This window comes from Nuphar pumila, chromosome 11 (genome assembly GCF_984573655.1).
Source record: "Nuphar pumila chromosome 11, dmNupPumi1.hap1.1, whole genome shotgun sequence".
In the NCBI taxonomy this organism is placed as follows: domain Eukaryota; kingdom Viridiplantae; phylum Streptophyta; class Magnoliopsida; order Nymphaeales; family Nymphaeaceae; genus Nuphar; species Nuphar pumila.
The window spans coordinates 70,243,820-70,263,990 of NC_143259.1; positions in this window are offsets into that span (position 1 = coordinate 70,243,820).

Below are 20,171 nucleotides of genomic sequence, written 5' to 3' on the forward strand. Positions count from 1 at the left end.
ATATGCCTGATTGAAATACTATAAACTGTTTTTGACAACTTTAGAACACATATATGCAAGATTGAATCACTATAAAATTTTTTTGACAACCTTGGAAGACATATATGCATGATTATGTCACTATGAATTTTTCTGGCTGTCTTAGAACACATAAATGCATGATTGAATCAGTATGAAATTTTTTTTGACAACCATATAACACATATATGCTTGATTGAATCGCTATAATTTTTTTTGACAACCTTAGAACACATATATGCAAGATTGAATCGCTATAATTTTTTTTTGACAGCCTTGGAAGACATATATGCATGATTATGTCACTATGAATTTTTCTTGCCGCCTTAGAATACATAAATGCATGATTGAATCAGTATGATTTTTTTTTGACAACCTTATAACACACATATGCAAGATTGAATCACTATGATTTTTTTTGGATAGGGTAAGAACACATATATGCATGATTGAATCACTATAAAGTTTTTTTGATAAAGTTAGAACACATATATGCATGATTGAATCACTATAAAGTTTTTTTGATAAAGTTAGAACACATATATGCATGATTAAATTACTATAAAATTTGTTTGACAACCTTACAACATATAAACGCATGATTGAATCACAATAGAATTTTTTTGACACCCGTAGAACACATATACGCATGATTGAATTACTATGGAATTTTTTTGACAACCTTAGAATACATATACGGAAGATTGAATCACTATGATTTTTTTTTGACAGACTTAGAACACATATATGCATGATAAAATCATTACAAATTTTTTTTGGACAGGCTTAGAACACATATATGCATGATTGAATCTCTATGATTTTTTTTTGACAACCTTAGAAGTCATATATGCAAGATTGAATCACTATGAAATTTATTTGACAACTTTAAAACACATATATGCATGATTAAATCATTATAATTTTTTTTTGACAACCTTAGAACACATATATGCATGATTGAATCATAATGAAATTTTTTGAGATCCTTAGAACACATCTATACAAGATTGAATCATAATAAATTTTTTTTAATACCCTTAGAAGACATATATGCATGATTGAATCACTTTGATTTTTTTTGACAACCCTAGAACACATATATATATGATTGAATCACTACCAAATTTTTTTGACACCACTAGAACATATATATGCATGATTGAATCACCATAATTTTTGTTTGAGTAATTTAGAACACATACCTACATGATTGAATCACTATAAAAAAATTTTGATAGCCTTAAAATGACATATATACATGATTGAACCACTATTAATTTTTTTGCACACACTTAGAACACATATTTGCAAGTCTCAATCACTGTAAAATTTTTTGGACAACCTCCGAACGCATATATGGATGATTGATTTGCAGTAAAATTTTTTTCACAGCATTAATACACATATATGAATGATTGAATCATTGTAATTTTTTTTTGAGTTACTTAGAACACATATATGCAAGATTGAATCACGATGAAATTTTTTTGACAACCTTAGAACACATATATGCATGATTGAATTACTATAATTTTTTTTTGACCGCCTTAGAACACAATTATGCATGATTGAATCAATATGAATTTTTTTTAACAACCTTAGAACACATATATGCTAGAATGAATCACCCAGAAATTCTTTTGACATTGTTAGAACACATATATGCATGATTGAGTCACTATGAATTTTTTTTGACAACGTTAAAACACATGTATGCATGATTGAGTCACTATGAATTTTTTTTTATTGCCTTAGAGCACATATATGCCTGTGTGAATCACTATGAATTTTTTTTTATTGCCTTAGAGCACATATATGCCTGTGTGAATCACTATGAATTTTTTTTTACAGCCTTATAAGACATATATGCATGATTGAATCACAATGAAATCTTTTTGACAGCCTTAGAACATATATATGCATAATTGAATTACAATGAAGTTTTTTTGACTGCCTTACAATATGCATGATTGAATCACTAGAATTTTTTTTTGACAGCATTAGAACACATATCTGCATGATTGAGTCACTATAATGTTTTTTGACAGCATTAGAACACATATATGCATGATTGAAGCACTATGAATTTTTTTGACAGCCTTAGAACACATATATGCTTGATTAAATCATTATAAAAATTTGTTTGACAGCCTTAGAACACATATATGCATGATTGAATCACTACCAATTTTTTTTTACAGCATTAGAACATATATGCAGGATTGAATCACTATAATTTTTTTTGAGTAACTTTGAATGCATGTCTACATGATTGAATCACTATAAAATTCTTTTCACAGCCTTAAAACACATATATGCATGATTGAATCACTATAATTTTTTTTAGTAACTTAGAGCACTTATCTGCATTGCCGAATCACTATGATTTTTTTTTGACAGCCTTAGAACACATATATGCATGATTGAATCACTATGAAATTTGTTTGACACCCTTAAAAAAGATATATGCAAGATTGAAATTTTTTTGACAACCTTAGTACACATATATGCATGATTTAATCACTATAAAATTTGTTTGAACACCCTAAAACACATATATGCATGATTGAATGACAACAGAATTTTTTTGAACACCATAGAACACATCTATGCACGAATGAATCACTATGATTTTTTCTTTACAACTTTAAAACACATATATGCAATATTGAATCACTATCAAATTTTTTTTACAACATTAGAACACATATATGCATGATTGAATCTCCATGAATTTTTTTGGACAGCCTTAGAACACATACTTGCACGACTCAATCACTATTAAAAATTTTGGACAACCTTAGAACAAATATATGGAAGATTGAATCACTATATATTTTTTTTAAGTAACTTAGAACACATATCTTCTTGACTGAATTACTATGAATTTTTTTTTACAGCCTTAGAACACATATATGCATGAAAGAATTACTATGATTTTTTTTTTACAGCCTTAGAATACATATATGCAAGATTGAAGTACTATGAAATTTTTTGGGCAGCCTAAAAACACATATATGCAACATTGAATCACTATGATTTTTTTTTACAGCCTTAGAACGCATATATGCAAGATTGAATCACTATAAAATTTTGTTGACAACGTTTGAACACATATATACTTGATTGAATCACTATAAATGTTTTTTGGCAGCCTTAGAACACACATATGCATGACTGAATCACTATAAAAAAAATTTGACAGCCTTAGAACATATATATGCATGATTGAATCACTGTAAAATACTTTTGACAACATGAGAACACATATATGCAAGATTGAATCGCTATAATTTTTTTTGCGTAACTTAGAACACTAATCTACATGATTAAATCTCTATAAAAAAATTTTGAGAGCCGTAGATGACATATATCAGGATTAAATCACTATGAATTTTTTTGATAGCCTTAGAATGCATATATGCGTGATTAAGTCACTATGATTTTTTTTTTACAGCCTTAGAACACATATATGTATGATTGAATTAGTATAAAAGTTTTTTGACAGCCTTAGAACACATATATGCATGATTGAATCACTATGAATTTTTTTTTACAGCCATAGAATACATATATGCATGATGGAATCACTACAAAATATTTTTGACAAAACACAAATCTGTATGATTGAATCACTATGAAATTTTTTGGATAGCCTTAGAACACATATATGCAAGATTGAATCACCATGAATTTTTTTTGACAGCCTTAGAACACATATATGCATGATTGAATCACTATAATTTTTTTTGTACAGCCTTAGGGTGCATATATGCTTGATTGAATCACTATGAAATTTTTTTGACAGCCTTAGAACACATATATCATGATTTACTTACTCCGATTTTTTTTTTTACAGCCTTAGCACACATATATGCAAGATTGAGTCACTATGAATTTTTTTTACTGCCTTAGAACACATCTATGCATGATTGAATCACTATAAAAGTTTTTTGACAGCATTAGAACACATATATGCATTACTGAATCACTATGAATTTTTTTTTACTGCCTTAGAACATATATATGCATGATTGAATCACAATAAAATATTTTTAACAGCATTAGAGCTTATATATGCATGATTGAATCACTATAAATTTTTTTTGAGTAACTTAGAACACTAATCTGCATGATTGAATCTGTGTGAATTTTGTTCGACATCCTTAGTGCACATATATGCAAGATTGAATCACTATGAATTTTTTTTTACAGCCTTAGAACACATATATGAATCATTGAATCACAATGAAATTTTTTTGACAACCTTAGAGCACAGATATGCATGATTCAATCACTATGAAATTTTTTTGACTACCTTTATGCACATATAAGCATGATTGAATCTCTATGATTTTTTTTTGACAGCCTTAGAACACAAATATGCATGAATGAATCACTATAAATTTTTTTTGACAACCTTAGAACACATATATGCAAGTATGAATTGCTATGATTTTTTTTTACAGCCCTATTACATATATATGCATGATTGAATCACAATAAAATTTTTTTGACACCCTTTGAATACATATATGCTTGATTGAATCCCTATGAATTTCTTTTTGACAGCCTTAGAACACATATATGCATGATTGAATCACTATGAAATTTTTTTGACAACCTTAGAACAAATATATGCATGATTGAATCACTATGAATTTTTTTTAACAGCCTTAGAACACATATATGCATGATTGAGTCACTATGAATTTTTTTTGACAGCCCTAGAACACATATATGCATGATTGAATCACTATGCAATTTTTTGATAGCTTTAGAACACATATGCATGGTTGAATCTCTATAAAATATTTTTGATAGCATTAGAACACACATATATGCATGATTTATTCAGTATAAAACATTTTTGAGTAACTTAGAACACAAATCTACATGATTGAATCACTATAATTTTTTTTTGATAGACTTAAAACGCATATATGCATGATTGAATCACTATGAATTTTTTTTGACATCCTTAGAATACATATATGCAAGATTGAATCACTATAAAAATTTTGTCAAAACCTTAGAACACATATATGCGTGATTGAATCACTATAAAAAAAAATTTGACAGCCTTAGAACACATATATGCAAGATTGAATTTTTTTTTATACCCGTAGAACACATATATGCTTGATTCGATCACTATCAAAATTTTTGGGCAGCCTTAGAACACATATATATGCATGATACGAATTTTTTTTTAGAGCCTTAAAACACATCTTTGCTTGATTGAATCACAATAATATTTTTTTGACAGCCTTAGAACACATATATGCAAGATTAAATTGCTATGATTTATTTTTTACAGCCTTAGGACACATATATGCATGATTGAATCACTAGGAAATCTTTTTGACTGCCTTAGAACACATATATGCATGATTCAATCACTATGAAACTTTTTTGATAGCCTTAGAAGACATATATGCATGATTCAATCACTATAAAATTCTTTTGAGAATGTTAGAACACATATATGCTTGATAGGGTCACTATGATTTTTTATGGACAACCTTACTACACATATATGCATGAGTGAAACACTACAAAACTTTTTTGACAACCTAAGATCACATATATGCCTGATTGAATCACAATGAAATTTTTTAGACAACCTTAGAATACATATTTGTAGGATTAAATCACTATGAACATTTGTTGACATTTTAGGACACATATATACATGATTGAATCACTATGAATTTTTTTTGCAGGCTTAGAAAACATATATGCAGGATTGAATCACAATGAATTTTTTTTTATAGGCTTAGAAAACATATATGCAAGATTAAATCACAATGAAATTTTTTTGACTGCCTTAGAACACATATATGCATGATTGAATCTCTATAAAAAAAATTTGACAACCTTAGAGCACATATATGCAAGATTGAATTGCTATGATTATTTTTTTACTTCCCTAGAACACATATATGCATAATTGAATGGCAGTAAATTTTTTTGGACAGCCTTAAAATAAATTTATGCATGATTGAATCACTATGAACTTTTTTTGACAGCCTTAGAACACATATATTCATGATTGAATCACTATAAACAATTTTTGACAACGTTAGAACACATATGTTCGTGATTGTGTCACTATGAAATTTTTTTGATAGTATTCGAACACATATTTGAATGATTGAATCACTATAAATTTTTTTTAACAGCCTTAGAACACATATATTTAAGATTGAATCACTACAAAAAAATTTTGACAGCCTTAGACACATATATTCAAGATTGAATCACAACAATTTTTTTTGACAACCTTAGAACACATATATGCATGTTTGTATCACTATAACATATTTGTGAGAGCATTAGAACACATATATGCATTTTTGAATCTCTATAAAAAAATTTGAGTAACTTAGAACACATATGTGCATGATTGGATCACTATCAAATTTGTTTGACAGCCTCAGAACACATATATGCATGACTGAATCACTATGCAATTTTTTTGAGTAAATTAGAACATATATCTACATGATTGAATCACTACGAAAGTTTTTTGATGGCCTTAGGACACATTTATTCATGATTAAATCACTATAACTTTTTTTTGACAGCCTTAGAACACATATATGCAAGATTGAATCACTATGAAGTTTTTTTGATAGCCGTAGACACATATATGAATGATAGAATCCCTATGAATTTTTTTTGACAGCCTTAGAACACATATATACAAGATTGAAATTTTTTAGACAACCTTAGAACACATATATGCATGATTGAATCACTATGAATTTTTTTTAAAGCCTTACAACACATATATGCATGATTGCATTTTTTTTGATAAACTTAGAACACATATATGTGTGATTGAATCACTCTAAATTTTTTTAGACAATATTAGAACACATATATGGGTGATTGAGTTAGTATGAATTTTTTTGACAGCCTTAGAACACATATATGCATGATTGAATGACTACGAAATTTTTTTGACAGCCTTAGAAGACATATATGCATGATAGAATCACTATGAATTTTTTTTGACAGCCTTAGAACACATATATGAAAGATTGAATCACTATGATTTTTTTTTGACAGCCTTATAACACATATATCCATGATTGAATCACTATGAAACTTTTTTGACAGCCTTAGAACACATATATGCAGGATTGAAATACTATGAAATTTTTTTGTGAAACTTAGAAAACATATATGCATGAGTAAATCACCTTAATTTTTTTGACCACCGTAGAACACATATATGCATGATTGATTAACCGTGATTTTTTTTTTACAGCCTTAGAACACATATATGCATGATTAAATCACTATGAGTTTTTTTCGAAAGCTTAGAACATATATGCATGATTGAATCCCTATGAAAATTTTTTTACAGCCATTTTACACATATATGCCTGAGTAAATCACTATCAAATTTTTTCGACAACCTTAGAACATATATATGCAAGATTGAATCACTATGATTTTTTTTTTACAAGGTTAGAACACATGTATGCAAGATTGAAACACTATGATATTTTTTTGACACGCTTAGAACACATATATGCAAGATTGATCACTATGAAAATGTTTTGACTGCCTTGGAACACATATGCAGGATTGAATCACTACGAAGTTTTTTTTACAGCATTAGAACACATATATGCATTAATAAATCTCTATTTTTTTTTTGACAACCTTATAACACATATATGCAAGATTGAATTGCTATGAATTTTTTTTTACAGCCTTAGAACACATATATGCATGATTGAATCACTATGATTTTTTTTTACAGCCAAAGAATACATATATGCAAGATTGAATCACTATGAAATTTTGTTGATAGCCTTAGAATACATATATTCATGATTGAATCCCTATGAATTTTTTTTGATAGCCTTAGAACACATATATGCCTGATTGAATCACTGTGAAGGTTTTTTGACAACGTTAGAAGACATAAATGCAAGATTGAATCACTATGATTTTTTTTGAGTAACATAGAACACATATTTGCATGATTGAATCACTATGAATTTTTTCTGACAGCCTTAGAACACATATATGAAAGATTGAATCACTCTAAATTTTTTTTGATGGCCTTACCACACATATATGAATGATTGAATTACTAAGCATTTTTTTTTTCAGCCTTAGAACATATATATGATTGACTGAGTCACTATGAAATTTTTTTGACAACCTTAGAACACAAATATGAAAGATTGAATCACTCTAAATTTTTTTTGACAGCCTTAGCACACATATATGAATGATTGAATTACTAAGCATTTTTTTTTGCAGCCTTAGAACACATATATGCAAGATTAAATCACTATGAATTTCTTTTGACATTCTTGGAACACATATTTGCATTATTGAATCACTATGAGATTTTTTTGACAATGTTAGAAAACATATCTGCGTCAATCACTCCCAATGAATTTTTTTTAATAGCCTTAGAACACATATATGCATGAGTGTGACTATGAATTCTTTTTGACAGCCTTAGAATGCATATATGCTTGATTGAATCACTATGAATTCTTTTTGACAGCCTTAGAACATATATATGCATGATTGAATCACTATAAAAGTTTTTTTACAGCCTTAGAACACATCTATGCATGATTGAATCACAATAAATTTTTTTTTACAGCCTCCAAACACATATATACATGATTGAATCACTATGAATTTTTTTTGACAAGCTTAGAACACATGTATGCACGATTGAATCACTATGAAATGTTTTTAAGATCCTTAGAACACATATATGAAAGATTGAAATACTAGGAACTACTTTGAGAGCCTTAGAACACATATATGCAAGATTGAATCACTATGATTTTTTTTTGACAGGCTTAGAACACACATATGAATGATTGAATCACTATGAATTCTTTTTGACAACCTTAGAACATATATATGACTGATTGAATCACTATGATTTTTTTTGACAGCCTTAAAGATATATATGCATGAATGAATCGCTATAAATTTTTTTGACAGTCATAGACACATAGATGCAAGATTAAATGCCTGATTGAATCACTATGAATTTTTTTTGACACCATTAGATCATATATACGCATGATTGAATAACTATGAAATTTTGTTGACAACCTTAAAACACATCTATGCATGATTGAATCATAATAAATTTTTTTTGATAGCCTTAAAACACATATATGCATGATTGAATCACTATGATTTTTTTTTGACAAGCATAGAACACATATATGCACGATTGAATCACTATGAATTTTTTTTGATAGCCTTATAACACATATATGCATGATTGAATAACTATGATTTTTTTTTGAGAAGCTTAGAACACATATATGCAAGATCAAAATACTATGAATTATTTTGACAACCTTAGAACACATATATGCAAAATTGAATCACTATGAAATTTTTTTGATAGCCTTATAACAGAGATGTAGAAGATTGAATAACAATAAAAAAAATTTGATAGCCTTAGAACACATATATGCATGATTGAATCACTATGAAATTTTTTTGACAACCTTAGAACACATATGCATGATGGAATCACTATGATTTTTTTTTGACAACCTTAAAACACATATATGCAAGATTGAATCACTATAAAAATTTTTTAACAATGTTTGAACACATATATGCAAGATTGAGTCACTATGAAATTTTTTCAACAGCCTTAGAACACATATATGCATGAGTAAATCACATTCAGTTTTTTTTAACAGCCTTAGAACACACATATGCATGATTGAATCACTATGATTTTTTTTATATTGTTCAAACATATATATGCCTGATTGAGTCAATATGAAATTTTTTTGACAGCCTTAGAACATATATATGCATGATTGAAATTTTTTTGACAGCCTTAGAACACATACACGCATGATTGAATCACTATAAAAAATTTTTGACAACCTTACAACACATACACGCATAACTGAATGACTAAAAAATTTTTTTGACAGCATTTGCACATATATATTAACGATTGAATCACTACAAATTTTTTTTGACAACCATAGGACACATATATGCAAAATTGAATCACTATGAATTTTTTTTTACCGCCTTAGAACACATACATGCAAGATTGAACGACTATGAAATTTTTTTCACATGCTAGGACACATATATGCAAGATTTAATCACTATGAATTTTTTTTTATAACCTTAGAACACATATGTGCTTGATTGAGTCACTATGAAATTTTTTTGACAACCTTAGAACATATATATGCATGAATTAATCTCTATAAAAAAATTTGACAACCTTAGAACACATATATGCAAGATTCAACTGCTATGATTTTTTTTAGAGCGTTAGAACACATATATGCATGATTGAATCACTATGGAATTTTTTTGAGAGCCTTAGAACGCATATATGCATGATTGAATCACTATGATTTTTTTTTCAGAGCCTTAGAACACATATATGCATGATTGAATCTCTATAAACAAATTTTGACAACCTTAGAGCACATATATGCAAGATTGAATTACTATGAATTTTTTTTACAGCCTTAGAACACATATAAGCATGATTGAATCACTATGATTTTTTTTTCAAAACCATAGAATACATATATGCATGATGGAATCACTATAAAATTTGTTTGACAGCCTTAGAAGACATATATGCATTCTTGATTCACTATGAAATTTTTTTGATAGCTTTAGAACACATATATGCCTGATTGAATCACTATAATTTTTTTTTGACAATGTTAGAACACATAGATGCATGATTGAGTCACTATGATTTTTTTTTTATAGCCTTAGAACACATATATGAATGATTGGTTCACTATGAAATTTTTTTGACAGCCCTAGAACACATATATGCATGATTGAATCACTACAAATGTTTTTTGACAGCCTTAGAACACATATATGCATTATTGAATCACTATGAAATTTTTTTGAGAACCATAGAACACATATATGCAAGATTGAATCACAACAACATATTTTTGAAGGAATTAGAACATATATATATGCATGATTGAATCACTATAAAAAATATTTGAGTAACTTAGAACACATATCTGTATGATTGAATCACTATGAAATTTTTTGACAGCCTTAGAGCATATATATGCATGATTGAATCGCTATGAATTTTTTTGGCAGCCTCAGAACACAAATATGCAAGATTGAATCACAATGAAATTTTTTTGAGTAGCTTAGAACACATATCTACATGATTTTATCACTATGAAATTTTTTTGATAGCCTTAGAACACATATATGCAAGATTGAATCACTATGAAATTTTTTTGACAACCTTAGAACACATATATGGAAGATTGAACCACTATGAATTTTTTTTGACAAACTTAGAACAATATATGAATGATTGAATTACTATAAATTTTTTTTGGCATACTTGGAACACATATATGCATGATTGAATCGTTATAATTTTTTTTGACTGCCCTGGAATACATATATGCATGAGTGAATCACTATAAAATATTGTTGACAGCATTAGAACACAAATAGGGATGATTGAGTCACTAAGAAATTTTTTTGACAACCTTAGATCTCATATATGCATGATTGAATCACTATTAACTTTTTTTGACAACCTTAAAACACAAATATTCATGATTGAATCACCTGAGAACCATATAACTCATATATGCATGATTTAATTGCTACACTTTTTTTTGACAAACTTACAACACATATCTGCATGATTGAATTTCTATGTAATTTTTTTAAAAACCTTGGAACACATACATGCAATATTGAATCACTATAATTTTTTTTTGACAGCCTTAGAACACATATATGCTTGATTGAATCACTATTTTTTTTTGACAGCATTAGAACACTTATATGCAAGATTTAATCACTATGAATTTTTTACACAGCCTTAGAACACATATATACATGATTGAATCACTATAAATTTTTTTTGACAGCCTTAGATCACATATATGCAACATTGAATCACTATGAATTTTTTCTGACAACCTTAGAACACATATATGCATGATTGAATCACTATGTATTTTTATTGACATTCTTAGAACACATATATGCATGATTGAATCAGTATGAAATTTTTTTGACAGCCATAGAACTCATATATGCATGATTGAATCACTATAATTTATTTTTGACAGCCTTAGAACACACATGTGCATGATTCAATCAACATGATTTTTTTTTGACAGCCTTAGAGCACATATATGCATGATTGAATCACTACAAAAGTTGTATGACAACATTAGAATATATATATGCTTTATTAAGTCACTATGATTTTTTTTTGACAACCATAGATCTCATATATCCAAGATTGAATCACTATTAACTTTTTTTGACGACCTTAGAACACATATATGCTTGATTGAATCACTATAAAAAATTTTGGACAACCTTAGAACACATACATGCAAGATTAAAACACAATGAATTTTTTTTGAGAATTTTATAACCCATATACGCATTACAAAACATATCTACATGATGGAATCACTATGTAATTTTTTTGACAGCATTATAACTCATACATGCAGTATTGAATCACTATGAAATTTTTTTGACAGCCTTAGAACATATACAAGCATGAACGAATCACTATGACATTTTTTTGACAACCTTAGGACATATATACGCATGATTGAATCACTATAAATTTTTTTTTACAGCATTAGAACAGTTAATGCAAGTTTGAATCACTATGAATTTTTTTTCACAGCCTTAGAACACATATATGCGAGATTGAATCACTATGAATTTTTTTTGACAGCCTTAGATCACATATATGCAAGATTGAATCACCATGAATTTTTTTTGACAACCTTAGAACACATATATGCATAATTGAATCACTATGAATTTTTATTGACATTCTTAGAGCACATATATACATGATTGAATCACTATAATTTTTTTTTAGAACATTGGAACACATATATGCATGATAGAATCACTATGTAATTTTTTTCACAGTCTTAGATCACCTGTATGCAAGATTGAATCACTATAATTTTTTTTTGACAACCTTAGAAAACATATATGCAAGATTGAATCACTATGAATTTTTTTTGACATTCTTAGAACTCATATATACTTGACTGAATCACTATGAAATTTTTTTAACAACGTTTGAGCACATATATGAAAGATTGAAGCACTTTGAAATTTTTTTGACAGCATTAGAACACATAAATGCATGATTGAACCACTATAATTTTTTTTTACAGCATTAGAACACATATATGCATGATTGAGCCACTACAAATTTGTTTCACAGCATTAGAACTCATATTTGCATGATTGAATCACTATAACATTTTTTTGAGAACCTTTGATGACATATATGCAAGATTGAATCACTATGAAATTTGTTTGACAACCTTAGAATACACATATGCATGATTGAATCAGTATATTTTTTTTTGACAACATTAGAACGTAAATTTGCATGATTGAGTCACTATAAATATTTTTTGACAACCTTAGATCACATATATGCATGATCAAAACACAATTATTTTTTTTTGACAGCCTTAGAAGGTATATATGAACGATTGAATCACTATAAAACTTTTTTGACAGTCTTAGAACACATATATGAGTGATTCAATCAGTATGAAACTTTTTTAACAGTCTTAGAACACATATATGAATGATTGAATCACTATGAAATTTTTTTCCGAGACTTAGAACACATATATGCATGATTGAATCTCTATGATTTTTTTTTGACAATCTTATAACACATATATGCACGATTGAATCAATATAACATTATTGTAACAAACCTGAAACACATATACTCGTGATTTAATCACTATAATTTTTTTTTGACAGCCTTAGAACACATATATTCATCATCGAATCACTATGAAATTTTTTAACAGCCTTAGAACAGAATTTGCATGATTGTATCACTACGATTTTTTTTTGACAGCCTTAGAACACATATATGCACGAGTGAATCACTATGAAATTATTTTGACAACCTTAAAACACATAAATGCATGATTGATGCACTATAACATTTTTTTTATAGCATTAGAACACATATATGAGTGATTCACTCACCATAGATTTTTTTTGACAGTCTTAGAACACATATATGAATGATTGAATCACTATGCCATTTTTTAGACAGTCGTAGAACACATATATGCATGATTGAATCACTATGATTTTTTTTGACAGCCATATGTATGATTAAAATTTTGTTGACAGCCTTAGAACACATTTATGCATGATTGAATCACTCTAAAATTTTTAGACAACGTTAGAACACATATATGCATGATTGAAATACTATGAAGTTTTTTTAACAGCCTTAGAATAGATATATGCTTGATTGAATCACTATGATTTTTTTTTGCAGCCTTAGAACACATAATCGCTTGATTGAATCAATATGAAATTTTTTGGACAGTCTTAGAACATATATGCATGAATGAATCACCAAGAATTTTCTTTGACAATGTTAGAACATAAATATGCATGATTGAGTCACTATGAAATTTTTTTGGCAGCCAAAGAACACATATGTGCATGATTGAATCACTATGAAATTTTTTGGTTAGCCTTAGAACACATATATGCAAGACTGAAATTTTTTTGGCAGCCTTAGAACACATATATGCATGATTGAATCATTATAAAAATTTTTAGACAACGTTAGAACACATATATGCATGATTGAGTTTCTATGAAATTTTTTTCAAGGCCTTAGAACACATATAGGGAAGATTGAATCAATATGATTTTTTTTGATAGCCTTAGAACTCATATATGCATTATTGAAATTTAATTGATAGCCTTAGAAGACCTACACACATGATTGAATCACTATAAATTCTTTTGGACAACCTTAGAACACACACACACACACAGATATATATATGTATATATATATATAGATATAGATATTTGAATGAATCACTATGAATTTTTTTTGACAACGTTAGAACACATATATGCATGATTGAGTCATTGTGATTTTTTTTGACAGCCTTAAAATACATATATGCATGATTGAATCACTTTGAATTTTTTTTTAAAGCCTTAGAACACATATATGCATGATTGAAGCACTATAATTTTTTTAGACAACATTAGAACACATATATGCCTGATTGAGTCACTATGAATTTTTCTTAACAGCCTTAGAAAACATATAAGCACGATTGAATAACTATGAATTTATTAGGTAGCCTTAGAACATATATATGCATGATTGAGTCACTATAAATTTTTTTTGGAGACCATAAAACACATATATGAAATAATGAATCACTATGATTTTTTTTTTAAAAGCCTTAGAACATATATATGCATGATTGTACCAAAATTTGCGTGATTGAATCACTATGATTTTTTTTTATAACCTTAGAACACATACATGCATGATTAAATCACTGTGAAAACTTTTTGACTGCCTTAGAGCATATACATGCATGATTGAATCATTATGAAATTTTTTTGACAACGTTAGAACACATATATGCATGATTGAATCACTATGAATTTTTTTTTGACAGCCTTAGAACGCATATATGCTTGATTGAATCAATATGAAGATTTTTTTACAGCCTCAGTACACTTATATGCAACATTGAATCACTATGAAATTTTTTTCACAACCATAGAACACATATATTCATAATTTAATCACCATGATCTTTTTTTGAAAGCCTTAGAACATAAATATGCTTGATTAAATGACTGTGAAGTTTTTTTGACATCCTTAGAACACATATATGCAAGATTAAATCACTATGATTTTTTTTGACATTCTTGGAACACATATATGCATGATTGAATCAATATGAGATTTTTTTGACAATGTTAGAAAACATATCTACGTCACTCAGTCCCAATGATTTTTTTTAACACCCTTACAACACATATATGCATGAGTGTGACTATGATTTTTTTTTTACAGCCTTAGAACGCATATATGCATGATTGAATCACTACGATTTTTTTTTGACAGCCTTAGAACACATATATGCATAATTGAATCACTTCGATTTTTTTTGACATCCTTAGAACACTATATGCAAGATTGAATTTTTTTTGACAGCCTTAGAACACATATATGCATGATTGAATCACTATGAAATTTTTTAGAAGCCTTTGAACACATATATACATGAATGAATCACAGTGAGTTTTTTTTTACAACGTTAGAACACATATATGCATGATTGACTCATGAAATTTTTTAGAGAACCTTAGAACACATATATGCATGATTGAATCACTATGAAATGTTTTTGACAGCCTTAGAACACATATATATGCATGATTGGAATTTTTTTGACAAACTTAGAACACATGTATGCATGATTGAATCACTATAATTTTTTTTAGACAATGTTAGAACACATATATGGCTGATTGAGTCAGTATGAATTTTTTTTGACAGCCTTAGAACACATATATGCATGATTGAATCACTACTATTTTTTTTTTTACAATGTTAGAACATATATATGCATTATTTAATCACTATGAAATCTTTTTGGCAGACTTACAACACATATATTCATGATTGAATCACTAAAATATTTTTGACAGCATTAGAACACATATATGCATGATTGAATCACTATAAAAACAATTTGAGTAACTTGGAACATAAATCTTCATGATTGAATCACTAAAAAATTTTTTTGACAGCCTTAGAACACATATAAGCATGATTGAATTACTACAAGTTTTTTTTGACATCCTAGGAACACAAATATGCAAGATTGAATCACTGTGATTTTTTTTTGATAGGCTTACAACACATATATGCAAGATTATTTTTTTTTGAAGGCCTTAGAACATATATATGCTTGATTGGATCACTATGATTTTTTTTGGACAGCCTTAGAACATATATTTTCATGATTGAATCACTATGAAATTTTGCTGACAGACTTAGAACACATGTATGCAAGATTGAATCACAAAAAAAAAAGAATTGACACCCTCAGAACATATATATGCTCGATTGAATCACTATGATTTTTTTTACAGCCATAGAACACATATATATGCATGATTGAATCACTCCAAAAAAAAATTGACAGCCTTAAAACACATATATGCGTGATTGAAATTTTTTTTTACAGCCTTAGAATAGATATAACCAATTTTTAATCATAATGAAAATTTTTTGATAGACTTAGAACACATATATGCATGATTGAATGACTATGATTTTTTTATGACAGCCTTAAAACACATATATGCAAGATTGAATCACTATGAATTGTTTTTGATAGCCTTAGAAAACATATATGCATGATTGAGTCACTATGATTTTTTTTTGGCAATGTTAGAACAAATATATGCATGATTGAGTCACTATGAAATTTTTTTAACTGCCATAGAACACATATATGCATGAGTGAATCACTATGAAAATTTTTAGACAGCCTTAAAACACATATATGCATCAGTGAATCATAATGAAATGTTTTTTACAATGTTATAACACATATATGCATGATTGAGTCACTATGATTTTTTTTTTACAGGCTTAGAACATATATATGCATGATTAAATCACTATAAATTTTTTTTGACATCCTAAAAACACATATATGCAAGATTGAAATTTTTTTGAGAGCCTTAGAACACATATATGCATGATTGAATCACTGTGAAAATTTTTAGAAACCTTTGAACACATATATACATGAATGAATCACGGTGAGTTTTTTTTTGACAACGTTAGGACACATATATGCATGATTCAGTCATTATGAATTTTTTTAGACAACCATAGAACACATATATGCATGATTGAATCACTATGAAATTTTTTTGACAGCCTTACAACACATATATGAATGATTGGAATTTTTTTGACAAACTTAGAATACTTATATGCATGATTGAATCATTATAAATTTTTTTAGACAATGTTAGAACACATATATGGGTGATTGAGTCAGTATGAATTTTTTTTGACAGCCTTAGAACACATATATGTATGATTGAGTCTCTATGAAATTTTTTTGACAGGCTTAGAACACATATATGCATGATTGAATCACTATGAAATATGTTTGACAATGTTAGAAAACATATATGCATGATTAACACTATGACTTTTTTTTTACAGCATTAGAACATATTTATGCATGATTGAATCTCTATATATTTTTTTTGATGGCCTTACAACACATATATGCAAGATTGAATCATTATAAAGTTTTTTTGACAGCCTTGCAACACATATATGCATGATTGAATCACTGTGAAATTTTTTTGACAGCGTTAGAGCATATATATGCAAGACTGAATGACTATGAAATTTTTTTGACATCCTTAGAACACATACATGCAGGATTGAATTACAATGAATTTTTTTTTACAGTGTTAGAACACATAAATACATGATTAAATCACTATGATTTTTTTTATAGCCTTAGAACTCATATAAGCCTGATTGAATCACTATGAAATTTTTTTGACAGCCTTAGAACACATATATGCATGATTGAATCACTATAAATTTTTTTTGACAAACTTAGAAGACATATACGCAAGATTCAATCATGATGAAACTTTTTTAACAGCCTTAGAGCTCATATATACAATATTGAATCGCTACAAAAGTTTCTTGACAACATTATAACACATATATGCTTGATTGAGTCACTATGAATTTTTTTTTACAACATTAGAACTCATATATGCGTGATTGAAGAAATATGAACATTTTTTGTCAGTCTTAGAACACATATTTGCATGATTAAACCACTATGATTTTTTTTTACTGCATTAGAATACATACATGCAAGATTGAATCACAATGAAATTTTTTGACAGCCTTAGAACACATATATGGATGATTGAGTCATTACAATTTTTTTTTGAGAGCCTTAGAACACATATATGCATGATTGAATCACTACTATTTTTTTTTGACAGCCTTAGAACACATATATGCATTATTGAATCACTATGAAATCTTTTTAGAAGCCTTAGAACACATATATCCATGATTTAATCACTATAATTTATTTTTGACAACATTAGAACACACATAAGCATGATTGAATTTCTATAAATTTTTTTTGAGTAACTTAGAACATAAATCCGCATGATTGAATCACTACAAATTTTTTTTGACAGTCTAAGAACACATATAAGCATGATTGAACCACTATCAAAATTTTTTGACATCCTTGGAGCACATATATGCAAGATTGAATCACTGTGAATTTTTTTTGACAGCCTTAGAACAAATATATATCCAAGATTAAAACTTTTTTGAAGCCCTTAGAACACATATATGCTTGATTGGATCACTATGAAATTTTTTGGACAGCCTTAGAACACATATTTGCATGATTGAATCACTACAAATTTTTTTTGATAGACTTAGAACACATGTATGCATGATTGATTCACAAAAAAAAAAATTGACAGCCTTAGAACACATATTTGCTTGATTGAATCACTGTGATTTTTTTAACAGCCTTAGAACACATATATGCGTAATTGAATCACTATGACAACAAATATATACACGGTTGTATCACTATGATTTTTTTTGACATCCTTAGAATAGATATATGCAAGATTGAATCATAATGAAATTCTTTTGACAGCCTTAAAACACATATATGCATGATTGAATGAATATGAATTCTTTATGACAGTCTTAAAACACATATATGAAAGATTAAATTACTATGAATTTATTTTGACAGCCTTAGAAAACATATATGCATGATTGAGTCACTATGCATGATTGAGTCACTATGAAATTTTTTGGCAATGATAAAACAAATATATGCATGATTGAGTCACAATGAAAATTTTTTAAGAGCCATAGAACACATATATGCATGTGCGAATCACTATGAAAATTTTTAGACAGCCTTAAAACACATATATGCATGAGTGAATCATAATGAAATGTTTTTTACAATGTTAGAACACATATATGCATGAGTGAGTCACTATGAATTTTTTTTGACAGGCTTAGAACATATATATGCATGATTAAATCATTATAATTTTTTTTTGACATCCTAAGAACACATATATGCATGATTGAAATATTTTTGACAGCCTTATATCACATATATGCATGATTCAATCACTATAAACTTTTTTTGACCACCTTAGAACACATACACGCATGATTCTACCACTAC